This window comes from Podarcis gaigeae, assembly GCF_964106915.1.
Source record: "Podarcis gaigeae genome assembly, chromosome: 1".
Lineage (NCBI taxonomy): Eukaryota > Metazoa > Chordata > Lepidosauria > Squamata > Lacertidae > Podarcis > Podarcis gaigeae.
In genome coordinates this window covers 118,157,230-118,180,603 of record NC_139678.1, presented here as the reverse complement: position 1 = coordinate 118,180,603, position 23,374 = coordinate 118,157,230, and the positions used below count along the sequence as shown (strand labels likewise).

Sequence of the window (23,374 nt, the reverse complement as noted above, 5' to 3'; positions counted from 1 at the left end):
ATTGATTTTATTCATTCAGGTGCTTGGTGAAGATGTTGTTTTATAGAAAGACTATCAACAGATTAAAATACCTTTTTTGTACTGACATGGGTTGTGTTTCGCAGGATTTGTTAATTTCTGGTGTTCTATTGTATTCAGGGCCGGATTTAGGTTTGATAAGGCCCTAAGCTACTGAAGGTAATGGTTACATACTTAATTCGTTCCGGAGGTCCGTTCTTAACCTGAAACTGTTCTTAACCTGATGCACCACTTTAGCTAATGGGGCCTCCCGCTGCTGCTGCCGCACCGCCATCATGCGATTTCTGTTCTCATCCTGAAGCAAAGTTCTTAACCTGAGGTACTATTTCTGGGTTAGCGGAGTCTGTAACCTGAAGCATACGTAACTTGAAGTGTAGGTAACCTGAGGTACCACTGTATATGCTATATGGTAATTTATGGTAACTAAAGCCATTTGCACATAATAAAGTATGTATTTTATCAAAGTAATTGTTGAACTGAAATACAATTAAAAAGTATATTAATAGTGAAATTTACTATTTCCCAACCCTACTTTACTGTCCCCAACCCTAATCCTGCAGAAAGCCATCTAATTAGATTTTAATTTGATCCTGACTTGTTTTTAGGAGGTAATTTAATTATTGTTTGATTTTATACCACTGTTATATATTTGATGTTAGCCGCCCCGAGCCCAGTCTCTGCCGGGGAGGGCGGGATACAAATACAGTCATACCTTGAGTTGTGTTTGCTTCACATTGCGTACTGTCAAGTTATGAACATGGCAAACCTGGAAGTGTTTACTTCTGGGTTCGCCACTTCGCGCATGCGCAGGAGCGATCTATCTCAGCACATGCACATGCAAAAGCGGCGCTCTGCTTACTGACTTTTCAGGGTGCAAATGGCACCCCGGAACGGATCGCGTCCATAAGTAGAGGTACCACTGTAAAAGTTTATTGTTGTTGTTGTTAAATAAAGCTCTAACTGTATGTAGGGGTTTTTTTTATTTGTTTTATCTTATATTTTGGAAATGTACATCCAGGTGTGTGTTTTTCCTTTACATTTTTTTGGGGGGCCCCAAAAGAGAGGGGCCTTAAGCTATAGTTTATTTAGCTTATACGTAAATCCAGCACTGATTGTATTGTGTTTAGTATGGGATGTTGTAATAGTTTCCTAGAGTTTCTATGGGGGAAATAAGGTGGGGTAGAATTTTTTTTAAAAATAGAAGGGACGCAGCAATTCTTATGCACAAGATTCCCTGGAATATTATAAAGGATAGTGTTCCTTTCATTGTTGCAGATCATTTGGGGATTGCAGAGCTTTCCTCCATCCTATGAGGGTCTGGTTTCCCCCTTTAGGGCAGCATTGGATTCAGAAGACAGCAATAAGTCACCCTCTGTTTCTCTTTGTTGTTAGCCGCCCTGAGCCCAGTTTCGGCTGGGGAGGGCGGGATATAAATAATAATAATAATAATTATATTTGTTCTAGTCTGTGATTATAGGAGTCAGATCCTTGTGGCCAAGGTCCCTTCAAACCCCCAAAAAATATTTGAAGGGGCTGGTAACCCCCAAAGGTAATGGGCATTGCCATTCAAATGGTGTGGGTGTGCTGCATCATGTGATCGATTATGTGGGGCAGGGCTTACCTGCCTGCTCCCCAAATATTTTATTCAAGTTAGCACCCCTGTCTGACATCCCCAGCTCACTTGGAGGTCTGCCCCTCCTCCTCCTCCTTGCTCCTGGCTCCAAGGACTTCCCTCTCTTCCCACCGCCCAGCCTACATCATTCAAAGTTTAAACCCTAAACCAGGCCTTTTTCTCTGTGTCCATTAGCACCCAGAAGGGCCCCCTGTACAGCAGCAGAGCAAGCTGATCGGGTGCCTGGGGCGTGGCCACCCATCCATGGGGCAGGACACTCCGTGGGGCCTCTGAGTAGTCTGCCTGTCTCTTCCCACTCAGCCGCCCTACAGCTGAGGGGGAGGCGGTGGGCGGACTGTTTGGGGCAGCGCAGAGCCTGCGGGCGCCCAAGCCACTCCCAGGAGAGACGCATGGCTCAGGTGTGCTGCAGGCCCTGAGTGGTGACACCTCAGTGGTGACCCCCAGGGCAGGCCGTCCCCACCACACACCCCTTCCTCCGACCCTGCCCCCATAACCTAGGAAACCTCTGTCAATTGGCATGGGGTCTTCTGACCTGGCACAGGTGTAGTGACCCCTGCCAGCACCTGGGGCAGAGAGATCGCCCAAAGTTGTTTTGGGAACAGCTTTTCTTGGGAGATAGCACTATCAGAGCAGGGCAACTGGGACGGACAGTGGCTCCGGCACCCTGCCACCCTCCAGCCCCCGTGATGCCTGGTGTGCTCTGCCCCCCTGCCTTCCCATGCTACTGCGCCCTGGTGATGGTTTCCATTTATGGGCTGTTTATTCAGTTTTATTCCTTAGTGACTTGCTCTCAGCTGGCCCTGCCAGGCTAGTCAGGTTCGATTGCATAAGCTAAACCCAGGAATTTCCGTGTTTGACACAGTGTAATCAAACCCTGGGAGTGGGTGGTGCTGTGATCTAAACCACAGAGCCTCTTGGGCTTGCCGATCAGAAGGTTGGCGGTTCGAATCCCTGCAACGGGGTGAGCTCCTGTTGCTCTGTCCCAGCTCCTGCCAACCTAGCAGTTCAAAAGCACACCAGTGCAAGTAGATAAATAGGTACCGCCGTGGCGGGAAGGTAAACGACATATCCATGCGCTCTGTTTTCCATCACAGTGTCCCGTTGCACCAGAAGCGGTTTAGTCATGCTGGTCACATGACCCAGAAAGCTGTCTGTGGGCAAACGCCGGCTCCCTTGGCCTGAAAGCGAGATGAGCACCACAACCCCATAGCCACCTTTAACTGGACTTAACCATCCAGGGGTCCTTTACCCTTTACCTTTTACCTTAATCAAACCCTACTTAATTCTTCACTTTTACTAAATCCAAGAATTATGGGGAGGAGCTGGTACAAACTCATAACACATTTAGGGAGATTTGCCCCCCCCCCCACTCATAAGAATATCCTGCTAGTTATTTGTGTTGATGAGTCGTCTGAATGCTTGGCTATCTGGGTTTTCTGTGAAACTGGAATTTTAGCAATTCAGATATTTTCCTGTAGCCCAAGGCAATAATGGATGTGGTAAGCAAATATTGCTTTAAAGAGGATGCCTCCTGATTTACATATTTTAAAAGTACCGAGATCAAAAGTAATGAGAATTTAATCCATATGGCATGTAAAAGATAAATAGGAATATTAATACTGTATCAAATACTAATTAAACGAAATACACGTTCCATTAAAAAAAAAAGTCTTGCACAGATGATACAAATAAGTTGATTAAAATCTCAACATCTGGTTTTTTTAATACAAAAATGCATTCTACTTGTTGAGAGTTTCACAAAATTAACAAATTTAATCCAAAACAGAAGTTTGGATCTCAAACAGTACCCAAACCACAGTACGTTATAAAGTGTCAATAATATAAGTTAAATAGATGTAAAACAATTAGGTCGGTTGCTTAAGGGCAGTCCGAGTGCCAGGCGTGGAGAGTCTTCCCTCCCTTCGGTGACTTCACAGACAAGAATTAACGAGCAGTTTATAATTTATAGGGTGTTTTTTTATTTATTTAATCTGGTTGCAATCAAAAATCCACATCTCTCCACAAGGAGAGTAGTTGGCTACTCTAAATCCTCCCCTTCCGTCCCCAGCAACATCCTGGGCGCCAACGAAAAGTTCCTCCTCCTCTCTGCATTCTTTGTTCTCTAATATGGATGGACCTCCTAGTTTGTGGGTAGAGTGACGTCTCTGCTGGCTGTTCCCTCCCTTCTGTTTCTCTTTCCATTATCTCGTAGCTAGGTAACTCCTGCCGAAGCTGCTTGGTGTCTGTGTCTCTCCCTGCTTCTGAAACCTCTGGAGACAAGGGGGGGACGACGAATCTTTCCCCTACAGCTCCTCTTCAGAGAAGAGCTGATCTGCCTGAGAATGCATTCCCCAATCCTCTGATTCCGTCCGTTCCCTGACACCTAGGTTTCACTCTTTCTCTAAGAAGCACAAGCTGAAATGAAGGAGGAACATGCATGGGAGCGGACGAAAGTCCAAACACAAATGTTAGGGTGTTCCATATGTCCTCTTTTTCCAGGATACATCCTCTTTTCCATGGGTAGAGTCGTCATAGCAATCTATATTTAAAAGTAAAGGTAAAGGGACCCCTGACCGCTAGTTCCAGTCATGGACGACTCTGGGGTTGCGGTGCTCATCTTGCTTTACTGGCCGAGAGAGCCAGAGTACAGCTTCCGGGTGATGTGGCCAGCATGACTAAGCCGCTTCTGGCGAACCAGAGCAGCGCACGGAAACGCCGTTTACCTTCCCGCCGGAGCGGTACCTATTTATCTACTTGCACTTTGATGTGCTTTCGAACTGCTAGGTTGGCAGGAGCAGGGACCGAGCAACGGGAGCTCACCCCGTCACAGGGATTCGAACCACTGACCTTCTGATTGGCAAGCCCTAGGCTCTGTGGTTTAGACCACAGCGCCACCCACGTCCCTATTTAAAAGTAGAAGTAGAAGTCGGCAAATGTGTCAACTTTTTTCCTCTTCAAAACATGGCAGCCCTAGAAATGTAAAAGGACCCGAAGTTCCCAGTCCTCCAAGAGGTCTTCTCCTACCCTCCCCAGAAGCTGGTCTCATCTTCTAGAGAGTGTACCCATGTCCTGTTTTCTGTTATCCCTGGGGTATAAAAGCCTGGTCTAGGAGTTAGGGCAGCCCCAACTGCTGGAGGAGCAATTAGAATATCCCTGCCTACATGCTCCAGGAATGTCCTCTGGGAAAAAAATTCTGTTCTCATATTCTTCCAGAGGGCATTCCTAATCCTGAAATTTCCTGAGGAAGACTTATAACAATAGAAATCAATGGTAAGAAAAAATCTTGGGGTTTTCCCTTCCTTTTGGTCGGTTACAGACAGGGTGATATTTAATATTGCTATGTTCATTTATCCCTTTTCTTTTCGTATGAAACTCTTTTGCATACATATATATATATATATATATATATATATATATATTCCAGCTGGAAAAAATTAAAACAGAGACACTTCATCAAATCTTTGCTCCAGTCCTGAAGCAATTCTGAAATGTTGACTGAAGCAATCTAACTGCCCTGGAGCACTTTTACAACATCAAACATTTTAATGAAAATGTTTTCCTCAAACCCTAGAGCATTTCCAAATATTAAATGTAGAAAAGGGATGATTTTCTCTCCAGCCCCAAAGCTATTCTAAAATATCCAGTGCTAAGTTGAGGGATGGAAGTGTGTGTGTGTGTGTGTGTGTGTGTTATAGATGTAGACACACACACACACACACACACACACACACACACACGTATTAGTGTACGTAAGCAATATGACTATAAACTACAGTAGAACTGTAGTAAGCATGGGTCATTCAATGTCCATCTGAACACTGCTTGGTGAGTGAAGATGTTACACAGTGAAGACTGTCTGACAGAATTTGGAATGCTCTGTCTCAAGAAAAACAAATGTTTCAATGTAAGATACTGAAAGTCTGCCAGGAATTCAACTGGAAATACTTTTCTCCATCCTGACAGTCTGTGGAGAAAATTTGGCTCTTGTGATGACAGATCTCCTTGCACTGGTAAGTGGCAAGTTGTCTGAGAGGAGCAGTTTCACAACATCTCCTTCCCTCCCCCATGCTTGCTATATATTCAGAAATGCACAACCGCCAACATGTGAGAAGGCCAGGCCCTTTCTCCCGTCGCATTTCTGCTTACATCAGCAAAACAGCAGTCTCTCTGCCTTCCTTCGGTATTCCAGCAAGAAACCAGACATAAAACAAAACAAAAAATGGAGAGAAGCATTATTTACCATGCTTTGTGCATCCCCTTTTCTTGCATGGTTGGAAACACCACACCTAGCACAATGGATCAAAACACAGAATATGGAAATCCACCAGGAGTGAATGCAATTGTGGCAGTTTGACCAGGACCACAAACCCAAGGCCTATAGTAGCCATATTTGCTGTCTGGCCACTCTCTGGTTGCGTGTCGAGGTCCCCAGAGCCACCCCAATATCTCACACACCACACAGAAATTTTGTTTAAGGTTTTTGGCATAATTTTGGCCACAACTTTATTAAAATACAAAAATGTGAGTGGTTGCTTAGGCATTGGTTGCGACTATCTGCCCCCCCCCCATGGGGGACAGACTGACATTCTGCACGCCTGCAGACATCAGAAAAGGGGAATACACTTGGGGGTAGCAACGGAGCAGGGAAGCTGCCCTCAGCCCTCCCCAAATGCAACCAAGGGCTCTTGCATGGCCCAAGCCCCTTGACAGGGTGGACAAAAGCAATAGTGAGCCGATGTATTCCTTTAAAGGAATCCCTTGCAGCAGCATTAGAGGAGCAGGCACAGCCAATCCATGCCCCTCAACCAACCAAACCATAAACCATTGACTAACCGCAACCTTACAAGTTGTGACAATTTTATACGCAGTAGGCAAAAACCAAATGGCCCCAGCCAATCAGCCAGATGGACAAAATTCCTACCAGGCCCCTGCCCCAAGAGCAGACGACCCATGACAGGCATAGCAAGGTCAAAGCGAACAACCCTAAATATAGGGAGGGTGGGACGGGCAATCCGATGCACGGGGCGAAAAGAGGAAGCTCTTCGCCTTGTGGAAAGAGTTTTAGCATTTCTGGCCTGGCTGTCTATCTACAAATTGCACCATTAACTTCTTCCCAACAACAAGGGAAGCCCAATCACATCAGTGGCCAACGATCAATTAGCCTGCCCCACTACTTTGGAGTGTCCTGTCAGCCCCCACCGCAACACGTGCTCTCCATACACACTTTACTGGATTTTAGGGATTGCATGAGTCTCCATTAAGGTCTTGGCTTGGGACCTAGGAACTGTGAGCAGAAGTAGGCTTGTACCACAGGATTACTCCACCCCCTGGTAAAAGGTAAAAAGGCAAAGGACCCCTGGATGGTTAAACGGCGTTTCCGTGCACTGCTCTGCTTCAACAGAGGCGGCTTAGTCATGCTGGCCACATGACCTGGAAGCTGTACACCGGCTCCCTCGGCCAATAAAGCAAGATGAGCGCCACAACCCCAGAGTTGGCCACGACTGGACCTAATGGTCAGGGGTCCCTTTACCTTACTAATATAAAGTATGCAACAAATACTCCAAATTGAAAACAACAAAACTAAAAGATGTAAGCATAGTCGTATCTCAGCATTTTCACTGACCAGGAAGTGGGAGGATAAATGTTTCCCATTTTATTCTCACAAGAACCTTGCGAGGTAGGTTTAGGCTGAGATATAGACTCAGTGAGTTTTGTGGCTTCTTTCCACACTGGCTCTGCTAGGTTTCTTTGAGTCCTAACTGTAAGTTACTTATCTGTTCATTGCTTCCAGATTTTTGAAGAAAAAACAAATTAGGGAGGGAGGGAGGGAGGGAGGGAGGAAGGAAGGAAGGAAGGAAGGAAGGAAGGAAGGAAGGAAGGAAGAAAGAAAGAAAGAAAGAAAGAAAGAAAGAAAGAAAGAAAGAAAGAAAGAAAGAAAGAAAGAAAGAAAGAAGTGGCCACAGGCAGTTGAAATGTAAACAATTAAGTTGTGACTCCAGTTACAGATAGGTAGCCGTGTTGGTCTGCCATAGTCAAAACAAAAAAAAATTCCTTCCAGTAGCACCTTAAAGACCAACTAAGTTAGTTCTTGGTATGAGCTTTCGTGTGCATTCAGGTATCTGAAGAAGTGTGCATGCACATGAAAGCTCATACCAAGAACTAACTTAGTTGGTCTTTAAGGTGCTACTGGAAGGAATTTTTTTTTGTTGTGACTCCAGCCTTCTTAACTTAGGACACAGCATTCTGGCCTGAAAAGAGAGTCATTTTCTTCACTGGAAAGAGTCACCACTGAAAGAATCTGAACAATAGTACTTAGTCATTGAGACCTTTCCAAACTTAGGTATACAAGCGGTAGTTACTTAACTACTCATTCATTGATGAATTGCATCATCTTCATCTTCTCAACTGCTGGCTCTCAGTTTCCAGAGTTGCTGCCTTTTAAACAAACAAAAAACAAACAAACCATTATTATCCTTTCTTTAAGAAGCTTTCTTTCCCAGATCATCTTTCAGCCTGCCATTTCTGGCTTCATCTACCTGTGATTTATACTTTTAAAGGGTACCCCTCGAGATTGTGGAACAGTTTTTGAAAATAAAGCAGCGTGCCTCCCCTGCTTCCAGGGCAGCCAGAACAGATTTCAATAACTGGTTCTCCTTCTACATGGCTGGCCACATAGGATCAGCATGAGAAAACCAAGCTCTGAGGAACTGGTTTCTCAAAGGAGAAACAAAATCCTCAAGCATTCTTAAATCTTCAAGTCAGCGCATACATGGGTTATGTTGTTGGTTTTTTATATGCTGTGTGCATTTGGCAATTATTTAACAGTGTGAGCCAGTGGATTTAATGATCTCCCTGTGATTTATGCATAACTTTATTAATTACGCCAGTGGGAATGAATGGTGGCGAGAAATCAAGCCAGATGTCTATTATTCTCAACAAATAAACTCTTGAATGCTATGAAATGCTTTTGCATTTTTTTAACAAGAAACTTTACACGGGATATTTAACCCTTCATCCCTTCTGAGCCATGTACAGTGGTACCTCGGGTTAAGTACTTAATTTGTTGAAGAGGTCCATTCTTATCCTGAAGCTGTTCTTAACCTGAAGCACCACTTTAGCTAATGGGCCTCCTGCTGCTGCCGCGCTGCTGCTGCTGCTCGATTTCTGTTCTCATCCTGAAGCAAAGTTCTTATTTCTGGGTTAGCGGAGTCTGTAACCTGAAGCGTATGTAACCTGAAGCGTATGTAACCTGAGGTACCACTGTATACGATGAATAGTTTTAACCCCTGTGCATCCTGCTTGTTAACCAGATATGCAGAGGACAGTGGCAGAGGAAGCCACTCGGGGCGAGGCGCACTGCGGGGCCTCCATTGTCTACCTGCCTCCTCCCACTCAGCCACCCTACAGCTGGGGGGGAGGCTGCAGGTGGACCATTTGGGCAGCACGGAGCCTGCACGCTCCCAAGCCACTGCGTCTCTCCCAGGCTCGGGTGCGCTGCAGGCTCTGCGGTTAGTGCCGCCCGGAATTTTGTCACCCCCCTCAGTGGTGGCACCCGAGGCAACCCACACCCACCGCACTCCCGTTCCTCCGCCCCTGGCAGAGGATGCTGGGATAGGCCATCATGTTGCACTGAGGGCATTTGCAACTGGTCATTGGAAAATGAGTCTGTCTGGTGTAGTGGTTAAGAGCGGTGGACTCATAATCTGGTGAACTGGGTTCGCGTCTCTGCTCCTCCATATGCAGCTGCTGGGTGATCTTGGGCTGGTCACACTTCTCTGAAGTCTCTCAGCCCCACTCACCCCACAGAGTGCTTGTTGTGGGGGAGGAAGGGAAAAGGAGAATGTTAGAGGCTTTGAGACTCCTTCGGGTAGTGATAAAGCAGGGTATCAAATCCAAACTCTTCTTCTTCTTTTATGAAGGCAGCCCTGTTTAGGGAAGTTTTTAATGACTAATAAAATACCCAACTAAACCACATTCTATAATCAAACATTATCGTCAATCCCCAGTTCCAAATGTCAATATTGCATTTCCTTTTTCACATAAAAGCTCTATGAGAGGTTTCCAATCTTTAGCAAATGTTCACAACTTTTCTCTGATTAAATTTATTTGCACTGATTTCAATGAGAGGGTTAAGCATGAACTTAAGTTGTCTCCTTCTGAAATCAGTGAAACTCTTCTATGTCTGCTTATAACTGAGTCCAACTAAGCTCAATGGGACTTACTCTCCAGAAAGTGGGATTGCCATCTTAAGTGCTCATCTTTGCCTTGATTATTTCTTTTGTTATCTGTAGAGTTTCATAATCCCAGTGGTCTCACAAATGAGTTTATGTGTTCCCAGCTCAGATTCTGATAATTTCTCAGACTTCACATGTCAATATCTTGATGTGATAGTTGACAGTACCAAACCACACGCCAATAGGTTCATCTACCACGATGTCACTGGCCAAGCTCAAACTAATAATTAAATCAAGCAACTATTGTCATCTTTTATTTATGGCTTTTTCTGACAGATATGGTTAGACAACAGAGTGCTGCTGCTGCCAGCATTATGTTCTCAGCCTTTGGTTACTGTCAGATACTGCTGAGAACTAAATTATGCCAAGTTTGTTGTGTGGTTATTAATACAATATGGCATACTAGCAAAGTGTAAGTATAGCATTTATATGTTATGAATAGCTCTCAAACTGTTCCACTGTTGGCAAAGCCTTTTCTGCGTTTCAAGGACTAATATAGTTTGGAATTTAGAAGGGATGGTTAGGAAGGATGTTGTCAAGAACATAAGTCAAGGGGGGGGGGAAGCTTTCATAAATGGAAATGATGAAATAACTCTCTGCTCCTATCCCCAGTAAGCGGTATCTGAGCGTATATTTCAATGCATACATCCAAAGAAACATGAAGCAAACTTAAATCCAATTGAAACCAATTACCATATAAGGGTTTATTATTCATATCTAGAGAGCCTACAAGGGACATGGGTGGCACTGTGGGTTAAGCCACAGAGCCTAGGACTTGCCGATCAGAAGGTCGGCGGTTCGAATCCCCGCAACAGGGTGAGCTCCAATTGTTCGGTCCCAGCTCCTGCCAACCTAGCAGTTCGAAAGCACATCAAAGTGCAAATAGATAAATAGGTACCGCTCCGGCGGGAAGGTAAATAGCATTTCCGTGCGCTGCTCTGGTTCGCCAGAAGCGGCTTAGTCATGCTGGCCACATGACCCGGAAGCTGTACGCCAGCTCCCTCAGCCAATAAAGCGAGACGAGCGCCGCAACCCCAGAGTCGGTCACGACTGGACCTAATGGTCAGAGGTCCCTTTACCTTTACCTTTAGAGAGCCTACTGTACATAAAATGAAGCGACAAGAACAGGCCCTATCTTCAAAGCCTGCAATCTAAACAAGGCAAGGCACTCAGTGAATGGGCCTGGTAGGAAGGGGTCACAGTGTGATATCAGAGACTGAAAGTTTAATCCTGTGTTTAGACAGGTAAAGCCAGGCCTTCAAGAAATACCTTCTCCCTCTTGCTTCTGCAAGACTCATGCAATGACAACAGTGGCATTTCCTAAGATCAATTTCTTATTTCAAATAATAGCAAGCAGAATCTCTTTAACAGAAATGTGTGACAATTCCACCACCGCAGTCAAGCATATGTGCCAGCTCTTAGGAGCCGAGGCAGTTTCAGTGCTTCCCCCTTTTTAGGGGGCCATTTTGAAATGAATTAAACGCTTGACATTTGATTCCAGCAGTCAACAAGTGTTGTTCATTTTTATTCCCTAGATTTAGGGAAGGGTGCCTTTTGGGGGATAAAGATTTATCCATTTGTACTTTGTCTTTTCTGAAACTGTTGTGTTGGGTCGACATCTAGTATGTACATCACCCATGAGTTGCTTGACATGTTTGTCGTTTTTTTAATTTAAAAGGCAGTTTTGTGACCAGGGTTAGCCAGTGTGATTTATAAGGGTGTTCCCTGCACATGCTCAGTAGGTGCCCATTGTAAGAGCAGGCTGAGTGTAGTGGAGAGGGATGGAATAAAACATTGGGGGACAGGCAGATGACAGATTGTGGCTGTGTAAGATCCAGAAAATGGCAAGGAAAGAGGGGAGATGAGAGAAACGACATAGTCCCAAACTAGGCTTCTCAGCCATGAGCATTTTACAGTTCAGGTGGGCCAAGAAGTTCAAAGTTGGCTATGAAAGGAGGCAAGGTGCAAAAATCACAGGAGATGTGTAAAAATAGTTTGAGGGACATGGAGGCGATAAGGAAAATATCCCTGGACTTCTGACAGACAACTTTTGAAGGCACAGGGGAAAGGGAGATTTAGGGAGCTCGGTGTGTGTGCTTCACCTGCTGAATTTCTTCTTTAAAGCAAATTCGACAGGTAGGCAAGGAAAGGAAAAAGTTGGTAACTTTATTTCTGTTGTTCTTTTCTTAAAATGAACCGGTTGTTACAGGTAAAGAAGGAGAATGGCCAATAAAATTTGTCACTCCGTTAGAGAAAGTATAGGAGCCTCGTAATTGTACAGTGGTACCTCAGGTTAAGTACTTAATTCGTTCTGGAGGTCCGTTCTTAACCTGAAGCTGTTCTTAACTTGAAGCACCACTTTAGCTAATGGCGCATCCTGCTGCTGCCACGCCACAGGAGCACAATTTCTGTTCTCATCCTGAAGCAAAGTTCTTAACCTGAGGTACTATTTCTGGGTTAGTAGAGTCTGTAACCTGAAGCGTATGTAAACTGAAGCATATGTAACCAGAGGTACCACTGTAACTTTGCATGATAGGGTCAGTTACATAGACTCCATGTGTCTTATTCCAGTGAACAGACAAATCTCAGGCTTAGGCGTACCACTCTGCCACTGACAGCCAAGCTAGTAGACTAGAACCCACGCCATGAGCTTTATCAAATCCTCAACTGGTAGATTTTGCATATTGTGCCTCCAGATTGTCACTGTTTTGAGGGAGGGGTTGAAATTTAGGTTTGTGCAATTAAGGTGGATTAAACCACTCTTTCACCCCAGCACAATAAATCCACTTTTCATTTTTGGATTTTTTGCCATGAGAAATGTGGTGGGGAAGTACACTGAAAAGTATGGGATGAACAAACGATTAATGGGAAGCTGTATGATTACCTCACAAGCATATCAAGAGGAATTGCTCATTGTTGTATAACTGCCCTGTAAACAAATCAGAACAAGTGCTCAGTACCAGTGGCGTAGCATGGGGGGTGCAGGGGGGGCCAGCCGCACCGGGCGCAACACCTGGGGGTTAGGGTTACGGGGCGCAAATCCATGGGTTAGGGGCGCAAATCCACGGGTTAAAGGTAAAGGTACCCCTGCCCGTACGGGCCAGTCTTGACAGACTCTGGGGTTGTGCGCCCATCTCACTCAAGAGGCCAGGGGCCAGCGCTGTCCGGAGACACTTCCGGGTCACGTGGCCAGCGTGACAAAGCTGCATCTGGCGAGCCAGAGCCACACACGGAAACGCCGTTTACCTTCCCGCTGGTAAGCGGTCCCTATTTATCTACTTGCACCCGGAGGTGCTTTTGAACTGCTAGGTTGGCAGGCGCTGGGACCGAGCAGCGGGAGCACACCCCGCCGCAGGGATTCGAACCGCGACCTTTCAATCGGCAAGTCCTAGGCACTGAGGCTTTTAACCCACAGCGCCACCTGCGTCCCACAAATCCACGGTTTAGGGGGTGCAAATCCACGGGTTAGGGGCGCAAATTACTTGCCTTGCCCCGGGTGCTGACAACCCACGCTATGCCACTGCTCAGTACAGACTGAACAGAACAGCCACGAAAGCTTTGTGCAAGCAAATTGGGACGAATGATGAATAAATAGATCATATGGAGATGTGCGTGTATAGGAGAGAATTGTAAACATGGAGGCCAACAACAAAGCATCTTGTGGCACCTTGGCTCCTCATAAACATGTATGAAACAGCCTATAGAAAGAAAGGACCTTGAAAAATGTGTGATCTTTGTAATTTGAAGCATGTGATTCCACACAGAACTGGTGTCCAAAGTGAAACCATAAGTCATGAAACCACGCGGAGGGAGATGCATGGCTTCTGTTATGAGCGCCTTCAGAGAGCATGTGTGCGAGTGTGTATTCAAATGGTTCTGTTTAGAGCTTATAAACAAAAGGCAGCTCTCCCCGTTGTTGTAGTAGAGTGTGTGCTACAGATTCTGGGATACAAGTGACATCAAAGCAACTGCGCTAATGAATTTCCTTAGCATTCATTGGCTCTATAAATGTGCTCCATCTGAGTAAACAAAGCTGCTGTTGTTGGGAATTTGAAGCGGCTGAAAAGTTGGAATGTTTAAAAGAGAAGTTAAAAGGAAGACATTTCCCCTTGACTGCTTCAGAGTTATCAGATAGGCACATGGGTGTCTGTGGGGAGGGGCAAAGGGGGCACTTAACCACCCCCAATCCTAAATGTATGCATTAATGTGCATACACACACACACACATTCAGATTGTCAACAGGATGTTTACAGTGATCTCTGAAACCGTTCCAAATGAGCGCGGCTACCGGATTCTGACTCTCTGCACTTTTTTGTTGAAGTCTTCCTGGTCCAGCCGGCAGCTCAGATGAATGACGCAGCTTCTGATTGCATGATGCTGCTTCTGCAAATGTTGTAATACAGTGGTACCTCGGGTTAAGTACTTAATTCGTTCCGGAGGTCCGTTCTTAACACTTTAGCTAATGGGGGCTCCTGCTGCCGCCGCACCACCGGAGCACGATTTCTGTTCTCATCCTGAAGCAAAGTTCTTAACCTGAAACACTTTTTCTGGGTTAGCGGAGTTTGTAACCTGAAGCGTATGTAACCTGAAGCGTATGCAACCCGAGGTACCACTTTATTTGGAAACCCTAGAAACATAATGATTATATAAGGAGTTGTGGTGCTTTGTTACGCTCAGCTGAAAGGTTTGGGGGTGCTGCTGGGCCCAGCTCTGCTTTTTGAGGGGCAGGTAGAGGCAGTGGCCAAGAGCAGGAACTAAAAGGGCTAACATGCTGCTTAGGGAATGGGTAGAGAGAAACCTCTTTCCTTGGGAAACAGAAACTTAGTGCTACTGTTTTGATTGGTTAAAGGAGGTCGGAAGGCACAAGGGTTTTCTATACAGTCGTACCTCGGAAGTCGAACGGAATCCGTTCCGGAAGCCCGTTCAACTTCCGAAATGTTCGGAAACCAATGCATGGCTTCTGATTGGCTGCAGGAAACTCCTGCAGCCAATCGGAAGCTCCAGGAGCCACGTCGGACATTCGGGTTCCTAAGAAGATTCGCAAATTGGAACACTCCCTTCCGGGTTTGCGGCGTTCAGGAGCCAAAATGTCCAAATACCAAGGCGTTTGGGATCCAAGGTACAACTATACTGTACAAGGTTGGTAGAGAGGGAAAGCAAAGAAGCAGAGCTCTTTCACTTTCTTTAAGCTATGGATTTCAGCAACTGCTTTAAAAAAGCAGAAGAAAGCTTAGCTAGTGAGCCCTAGACACGTCCTGAAGATACTGCTTCATATATATCCTTTTATGGATAGCTCAGTTGGTTAGAGCATGATTATGCCAAGCTTGCAAGTCTGATATTCCTGCATTGCTGGGGGCTGGACTAGATCAGTGTTTCCCAACCTTGTGCCTCCAGATGTTTTTGGCCTACAACTCCCATCATCCCTGACCACTGGTCTTGCTAGCTAGGGATGATGGGAGTTGTAGGCCAAAAACATCTGGAGGCACAAGGTTGGGAAACACTGGACTAGATGATCCTCAGAATCTCTTCCAACTGTACAATTCTATTATTCTAAGACATTGTGCAGGTAGCACCCAAAATGTCTGCCTCAAAAGACAGTAAATCTCCAAGGGCAAGGCATGAGAGCATCCCAATGGAAAACACGGAGGCAGCTACCAGTCCAGTCCAGTCCAGCATCTGATAGAGGATTTGCTCTCAATATATAGCTCCCCAACTGGAACAACAGGAAACGTTGGGCATGGGTCACTATATATTAAGAGCAAATCCTCTATCAGATGTGAGCTGTTTACACAATGCTGGACCCCTACAGAAAGTTACGGCTTCAGGCATAATAGTACAGCTCCAAGAGCATTTTGCCATGCATGGCTTTCTAAATATCTTCCTTAGTTAGCACACTCTGCTGCTTTGAAACACCCAAGTTGTGAAACATGAAACTCATGTTGTGGTTTTGAACTATATCTCAATAAGTTCGTGGGACAAGGATAAGACGGGGGTTCAAACATGGTAGGAAAAGAAGGAGCACAAATCAGGGCAATCTATCCTCAAGCAACCTTTGTCCATGGCTTATTCCTCAGCTTGCCAAAGAGCATAAACAACCCTGGCAAAGTGAATTACAGTGGTTCCTTGGTTCTTCAGCTTAATCCGTTGCGGGAGTCCATTCAACTCCTGAAACCATTCAAAAACCAAGGCACGGCTTCCAATTGGCTGCTGGAACTTCCTGTATTCAATTGGAAGCCGCAGAAGCCGTGTTGGACGTTTGGCTTCCGAAAAACGTTTGCAAACCGGAACACTGACTTCCGGGTTCGTGGTGTTCGGGAGCCGATTTGTTCAGGAGCCAAAACGTTCGAGTGCCAAGGTACCACTGTACTTCTCACTCATTCTGGGATAAGTCAGAGACAGTAGAGATGTTACATCATGTACCTCAAGATAGCAACATCTACCTTGTAGGTTCATGAGAAACCCACAGAATTATCACACTTACAGGGCCTTAGTTTGACTTTGTAAAGACTTTGCATAGACCTTGATGGAAGGAAGCTGCTTCTGCTTCTGTGCCCATAAAAGTGAGATCCTGCTATCAGGATTTTCCTAGAAACTTATATGGTGCTGAAGAAATATTTCCCCCCTTTGGAATCAAAATCCTAGACCAACTTCCATTCATTCTTGTAGTATCAAGACAGAAGAAGTCCATTTCCCTGAGACTTCAAGGGGGTGGGGGGATGAAATCTTGAAAGAAGAGATGCAATCCAAAGGGAAACTGGAAATTCTCAAAAGCATCAAAATACATACAAATACATATAAATTATCAAAGGAGAACAAAGACATGTTTTATTTTTTTCTTCTACAAAAATCTTCTCCCTAGGCTATAACAATGCATTACTCAGGCACGATCAATATATCTGAGCTTGAGAACCAAAGTACTTTGAAATAAATTAGACTAGTAGGAGAAGAAACAAAGAACAAATTAACATGATTTTAAACACTGCTTAAATTTTTATGAACTTGGACCTTGAAATGTTATGATGAGCTCCCAGGAGCCTGTGCTAATATTTGCCAATAATTAAGAGATGCACTTTCATGTTCCCTCTGATGTGAAAGGTTGGGAATCAGTGTGTTTGCTATCTTTATGGTCATACTGATATATCTTTAAAATAATTGTTTATTTTCTTAATTATTAATGAAATTCTTTAAACGGCTCTATTAAATTTTATTTGTTGGCGTGTTCCTCCACCTCTTGCTCTTAATATCCTAATGCTTGAATACTCCTACTCCTCACCCAGCTTTACATTACTTTAGATTATTCAGAAGGAATGGCAAATATAAATAAACCCTGAAACATGCAGCTCTGAGGATTTGCAAGTACCATCCTCTGAAGTACCCTGGGGAACAAACTTTACCTGCTTAAGGCAGGCAGCACAGCCTTTCATGAAAGTGACAAAGGGATTCCTCAAGCATTCTGTGAATAAACCCCAATGAGATATATTCGGGACTGAATATACAGTATTACGACTGTTGCTGTTTTAATCATACTCTTGGGCTGCAATCCTGTAGCCACTTTCCCAGGTGCAAAACCCCTTGAACTCAATGGGACTTCCTTCTGATCAGGCATATATAGGGTTGTGCAGTTAGTCCGTCAAAACGCCCTATCAAAAGAGGTCAACTCACTTCAAAAACTCGAGGTGAAAGCAGCTCTAACTCGCGACCACCCCAGCAATTTGGAAACTGTGCAGCAACATTGTCAGTTTCAAGATGCCCTCTTTCAAAAGGGGCAGGGAAAGGCTCCCAAGAGCTCACTGCAGTAATTTCAAACATTCCCCGTTGGCTATCTTTGCAGGCTTTTAGCTGTTGGGAGGAGCAGAATTTCTCTAGACAGCAGGGAAATGTAAAATAAGACTCCTGCCCAATTATTAGAATAAAATTCTAATCCCGTTACTTAGGGGTATGATTTATTTTTTAAAGACATTGTTATCAGGGCCTCACTTTCATCTGAACTTAATATTTCTAAAACAAGTACAGTGGTACCTCGGGCTAAGTACTTAATTCGTTCCAGAGGTCTGTTCTTAACCTGACACTGTTCTTAACCTGAAGCACCACTTTAGCTAATGGGGGCCTTCTGCTGCCGCCGTGCCGCCGGAGCACGATTTCTGTTCTCCTCCTGAAGCAAAGTTCTTAACCTGAAGCACTATTTCTGGGTTAGTGGAGTGTGTAACCTGAAGCGTATGTAACCTGAAGCATATGTAACCCGAGGTACCACTGTAAAGATGCAAAAGATGTCGTGTAAAGAGAGAGGATTTTTGTTCTTCCCGCCACCAATGTTTTCAACTGAAGGGCTGTGGTGATTTCTCTCTCTCTTAAACAGAAAGCCTTACATGATGTTGCCCGGCATGCAAATGTTCACACCCTCTTCTCTCTTAAGAGTGTATCTGAGCCACCACTGTCTCAGGTCCATGCAATCCTCTTTGCTCAAGAATGCCTTCAGCACCAATGTCTTCTTGCTGAGTTGCACCATCACAGCACCAGAAGAACTCTTTGCTAAGTTCCTACAATCATATACTGTACAGTGGTAACTCGGGTTACAGACACTTCAGGTTACAGATTCCGCTAACCCAGAAATAGTACCTCAGGTTAAGAACTTTGCTTCAGGATGAGAACAGAAATCGTGCTCCGGCGGTGCGGCGGCAGCGTGAGGCCCCATTAGCTAAAGTGCTGCTTCAGGTTAAGAACAGTTTCAGGTTAAGAACAGACCTCCGGAACGAATTAAGTACTTAACCCGAGGTACCACTGTACACCAGGCACATCCAACTCCCAAGAAACTGCGATCTACCCACAGTATAAAAAGACTGGCTGTGATCTACCCATTGTCATTGCCAAGAGATGTTGAGAATTTTTTTAGGGGAGGGTTGGCCAAAGTTGTTTTTATTATTATTATTATTATTATTATTGAGAGTAGACTACAAAGTTTTTGAGCTATTTTGGGGGGATCTACTAAGAACACTAAGGCGGTCAATAAACCGCAATCCACCTGGGACACCTCTGCGATCAACCAGTAGATCGCAATTGACCTGTTGGACATGCCTGAGATCCACCCCTCTCCATTTTCCACATGGTTAGAACAGGGATAGCTCTACTCTTCATCATCAGAGGCACTGGTGAGCAATGAAGAAGCACAGACCCCCATTAAAATGCCACCAGAATCAGTAATCCTTGTACAGCAATCGTATTGAAACTCCCGTATTTTTCGCTTCATAAGACGCACCTAGTTTTTAGAGGAGGAAAACGAGAAAAAAAATATTTTGAATGAAACAGTGGGTGTATGATTTTTGTGGTTCATGCTGTGGCCACAGACATGTGAGTTTGGGGTAGCCCAATGCAAAGATCCATGTGGATCTGTGCTTTGTAACTACATTTTTGTGCCATTGCAGCCCCACGAAACAGTGGATGCGTGGTTTTTTTGGTGCAGGCTGTAGCCATGGACATGCTATGTGATCTGATGCTGAATTTGGGGTGACCCAATACAAAAATCTTGAGGATCCATGTGGATCGGTGCTTTGTAACCATGTTTTTGTGCCATTGCAGCCCCAGGCAACAGTGGGTGCGTGATTTTCTCGATCTATCAAAAAACAGCAAATTCAGACAGAAGTTTTAATATTGCTTCATAGGATCTGTGCAGGTCTGGAGCTAGCTAACCAAGAGTGGTAGTCTAAGGGTTCACATGGGGGAGTAGGGAATAGGAATGGGTCTGCTTGTCTGTGCTCAGTATAAACTGCTTAGCTAGCTAGGCATCTTTAGAATGAACACTCAACAATAGTTTCTCAATCACAGGCTTTCATGGCCAGCCATTGATGTAGAGCCATTCCAGTTTATACCACAATATATGAACAATTGCTAATTTAATGTGCAAGATCCAGGTGTCTCCTCTTGAGAAAACGTTTCTGATCTGAGGATATGGCAGTCTTTAAGGGGCCACAAAATTCTGCATTGTTTTATGTGTTCCTGCATTTCCTGGCCTTCAGAAACCACTGTTTTTCCTTCCCCCTTTATTGTCGAATTTCATGCTCTTTATTCAGCTCATAGTGGTGAGGAGGAATGGAAGTTCCCCCAGAATGTCTGCCTTGTATACATTATTTACACAATGGGCCCCACGTGATTGGCTAATTCCGGGATTCTCCTGTAGGCCAGTCATGTTGCCAATTCCCTTCCACCTGCAGCTGGACTTTTTTTATATATAAAAGTTTTTATTAATTTTCAATACAATATACATATAATACCATATCAGAGGTTTATCACAAATTATATATTATGGAGTTCCTTCAGCTTATCTGCCAATCATCCGTAATTAAATTTTAGTTATGCATTTCCTAAATTTAATACTGCCTTTTTATATGCCTTCCTAATCTTATTTTCTTTTTTACAATACTCCTCAACCTTTCACAGAGCTTCTTGAAATCCCATGAACGTTGTTTGTTCATCACATATATTTTTCAGATATTCTACAAATTTTCCCCAGTCCTCGATGAACTTGTGGTCTCGTTGATATCTAATCTTCCCAGTTAATTTGTCCCCCTTTATTTTCAGGGTAACAGTGTCCTAGATGAAGTGGGCTCTGGTCCACAAAAGTTTATGCCATAATAAATCTGTTGCCACAAGACCCTTGTGGGATAACCAGCCTCATATAACCAACACGCTTAAGTCTAATTGATGCATGAATGGTTATTACCATAGAGTAAGCTGTCCTTCTAGGATTAGCTCACCTAGGGAGGGACTAGGCAATCAAGACTATGTTCCCCTCCAGTCTACCAGAGAAGCTTAATGTTCCTATATCACTAATTTACAAATTTTCACCACTGTAACTAAGCCAAGTTCTACAGCCTGTGCAACTATTTCTGAATGCTGTATGGAAAAGCACAGGAACGTGACCTTTGGAGAGTTTGTAAGTAAAGCATTTTTAACTTTCTAAATGTGTAGTCTTTTTCTATGTTAGGGTAAGAGGGAAGTTTTGGAAGTCACAATGGCATATTTCAAAGGTCTAACAGTCTGTATTTCCATGGTTTACTTTGCTGCAAATTTTGTGATTTTAAATCTCTGCTGGGGTTATCTCACCAAAGAGGACTTGTGCCAAACCTGGGTCTTGGCACCCAGGAAGTCTCCTTTCTATATACCTGTTTTTTCCTTGCCACCAACAACCCTTACCTGTTTCTTCTGAATTCATACCCATGACTTTTGTCTCGCTCCAGACCTGAAGTTTATCTGAGAGAGGAAGAGTGTGAGAAAGGGAGAGACTGTGTGTGTGTCAGGAGTCAGTAAGAGACCAAATGGGAGTAAGCCCACAGGAGATGGCCTTCAGTGGATAGCTGACATAGCTGGGGTTGTAGGAGCTAGGTCAGCTCAATCTGCAAGGCTAACCAGGCACTCGGGGATTTGGTGTTGGATGGAGAGACATGCTAGCTATAGAGCACCTGAGGCATTAAAGGTAAAGGGACCCCTGACCATTAGGTCCAGTCGTAGCCAACTCTGGGGTTGCGGCGCTCATCTCGCTTTACTGGCCGAGGGAGCCGGCGTACAGCTTCCGGGTCATGTGGCCAGCATGACTAAGCCACTTTTGGTGAACCGTTTACCTTCCCGCCGGTACCTATTTATCTACTTGCACTTTGACATCCTTTCAAACTGCTAGGTTGGCAGGAGCAGGGACCGAGCAATGGGAGCTCACCCCGTTGCGGGGATTTGAACCACCGACCTTCTGATCAGCAAGTCAGTCTAGGCTCTATGGTTTAACCCACAGTGCCACCTTAACCCATAGCGCCACCCCTGAGGCATTACACTTCTGCTAATAATTTTTTTCAGTTTGTGTAGTCTTTTAAATAAACATTAGCCAAGAGGTGAATGAGTTGCTTGACCTACCCGTAACCTTAATTTTATGAGTGGATAAAAACGTATGAAAATGATTTGCAAAATCTGTCTAATGACACAGCAGAGAGCACATGTTAATATGGTTTCCTCCAGATATGGTTGTCTGTGATAAACGCTACCAGATTTCCCCCCACACCCACCCATCGTATTTTAGGCTACTTACACAAGGAAGACAAATGGGCTCAGCGAAAGGGCATTTCCTTTGGAGGATGCAAGCTACAGACCACCCAAGAGCCATGCAGCAGCGATGGTATCAAGCTGAAAAGCTAGCACAGGGCTTTGCTAAGTCTGAGAATGCAGATAGCTGCGATAGGCGCATTGAATCCATTGTGAAAACAGGCATGAGATAACTTTTTAACATAAATATAAATTTAAAAATAGCCTTTGTTGTGTGTCCAGCTGGTGGTGAGAAATGGACTGTGTACAGTGACAGAGCAATGAAATAAATAGATTAGCTTAGTATTTCAAGAGGTCTTTTGACATCCCCTCTTGCCTTAAGAACCTTATAGGCTGACAGTGGCAGTTGCTTCTATAATTGTGCTAAAAGTAAAGGGACCCCTGACCATTAGGTTCAGTCGTGGCCGACTCTGGGGTTGCAGTGCTCATCTCACTTTATTGGCCGAGGGAGCTGGCATACAGCAAGTAGATAAATACTTCTGGCGGGAGGGTAAACGGCGTTTCCGTGCGCTGCTCTGGTTCGCCAGAAGCGGCTTAGTCATGCTGGCCACATGACCTGGAAGCTGTACGCCGGCTCCCTCAGCCAATAAAGCGAGATGAGCGCCGCAACCCTTGTCGGCCACGACTGGACCTAATGGTCAGGGGTCCCTTTACCTTCACCTTACATTTAATGAGGTAAATTTTATTAAGAAAAAAAAGAAGGTAAATAAGTGGCTAAAGAAATGCTAAGATGTAAGTGAATATTTATGAAAGCCAGAGAGTGGGATGGGGGGAAAGTCGAAGCCCAGTTTGAGCAATGCTTTTGATGATGAGATTATGTAATGGAATGTGATTATGATAAAATGTAAACTTAATAAAAATATTATTTAAAAAAAAAGAACTTGGCATAAGGGAACTTGTTCCTGGGGTGGAAGAGCCCGTTTTCATCTATGATGGTGAAGCAAAATGTTCCAAACTGCACCAATTTGGATGCCTCTTGAGATATCATCACCCAGTTTGGTGTGACGGTTCTAAGACTGTGCCAAGGATCTGCAAAGGGCAGCCCAGGGGCTGTTTGCAAGAGGACTTTCAAAATGCCCTGCCTGTGCCTGATAGTCAAACTGAGCAGAATTGAAACCTCCACTCATAAGCTGGTGAGCGCTGGGTGCAAGCCTGGGAGCTGCAGGGCTCTGTTCCACCCGTGTGTTTACCTACATGTGACCTGCTAGGAATTAAAAAGGGAGTGACCAAGACTGTATAAGTCCAAAGGCAGAAAGATTCCATGACTGGGGCGGGGGATCAGAGAAGAACCAGCTACCACCCCCAAGTTCGGCCTGTGCTAGAATTTGGTCAGTCTCTTACAATCAGTTATGGCTCCAGTGGCAATAGTCACATTTCAACATTGGAGTTAGGGCCCCGACGGCAGCA

The 23,374-nt window shown here is 44.7% G+C and overlaps 1 protein-coding gene across 1 annotated transcript in view; it reads left to right on the top strand.

The window, feature by feature from the left end:
* MYO3B (myosin IIIB) overlaps positions 1-23,374 on the top strand; it is a 291,721-nt gene that overhangs the window by 244,646 nt on the left and 23,701 nt on the right. The gene's annotated exons all lie outside the window — the stretch shown is intronic.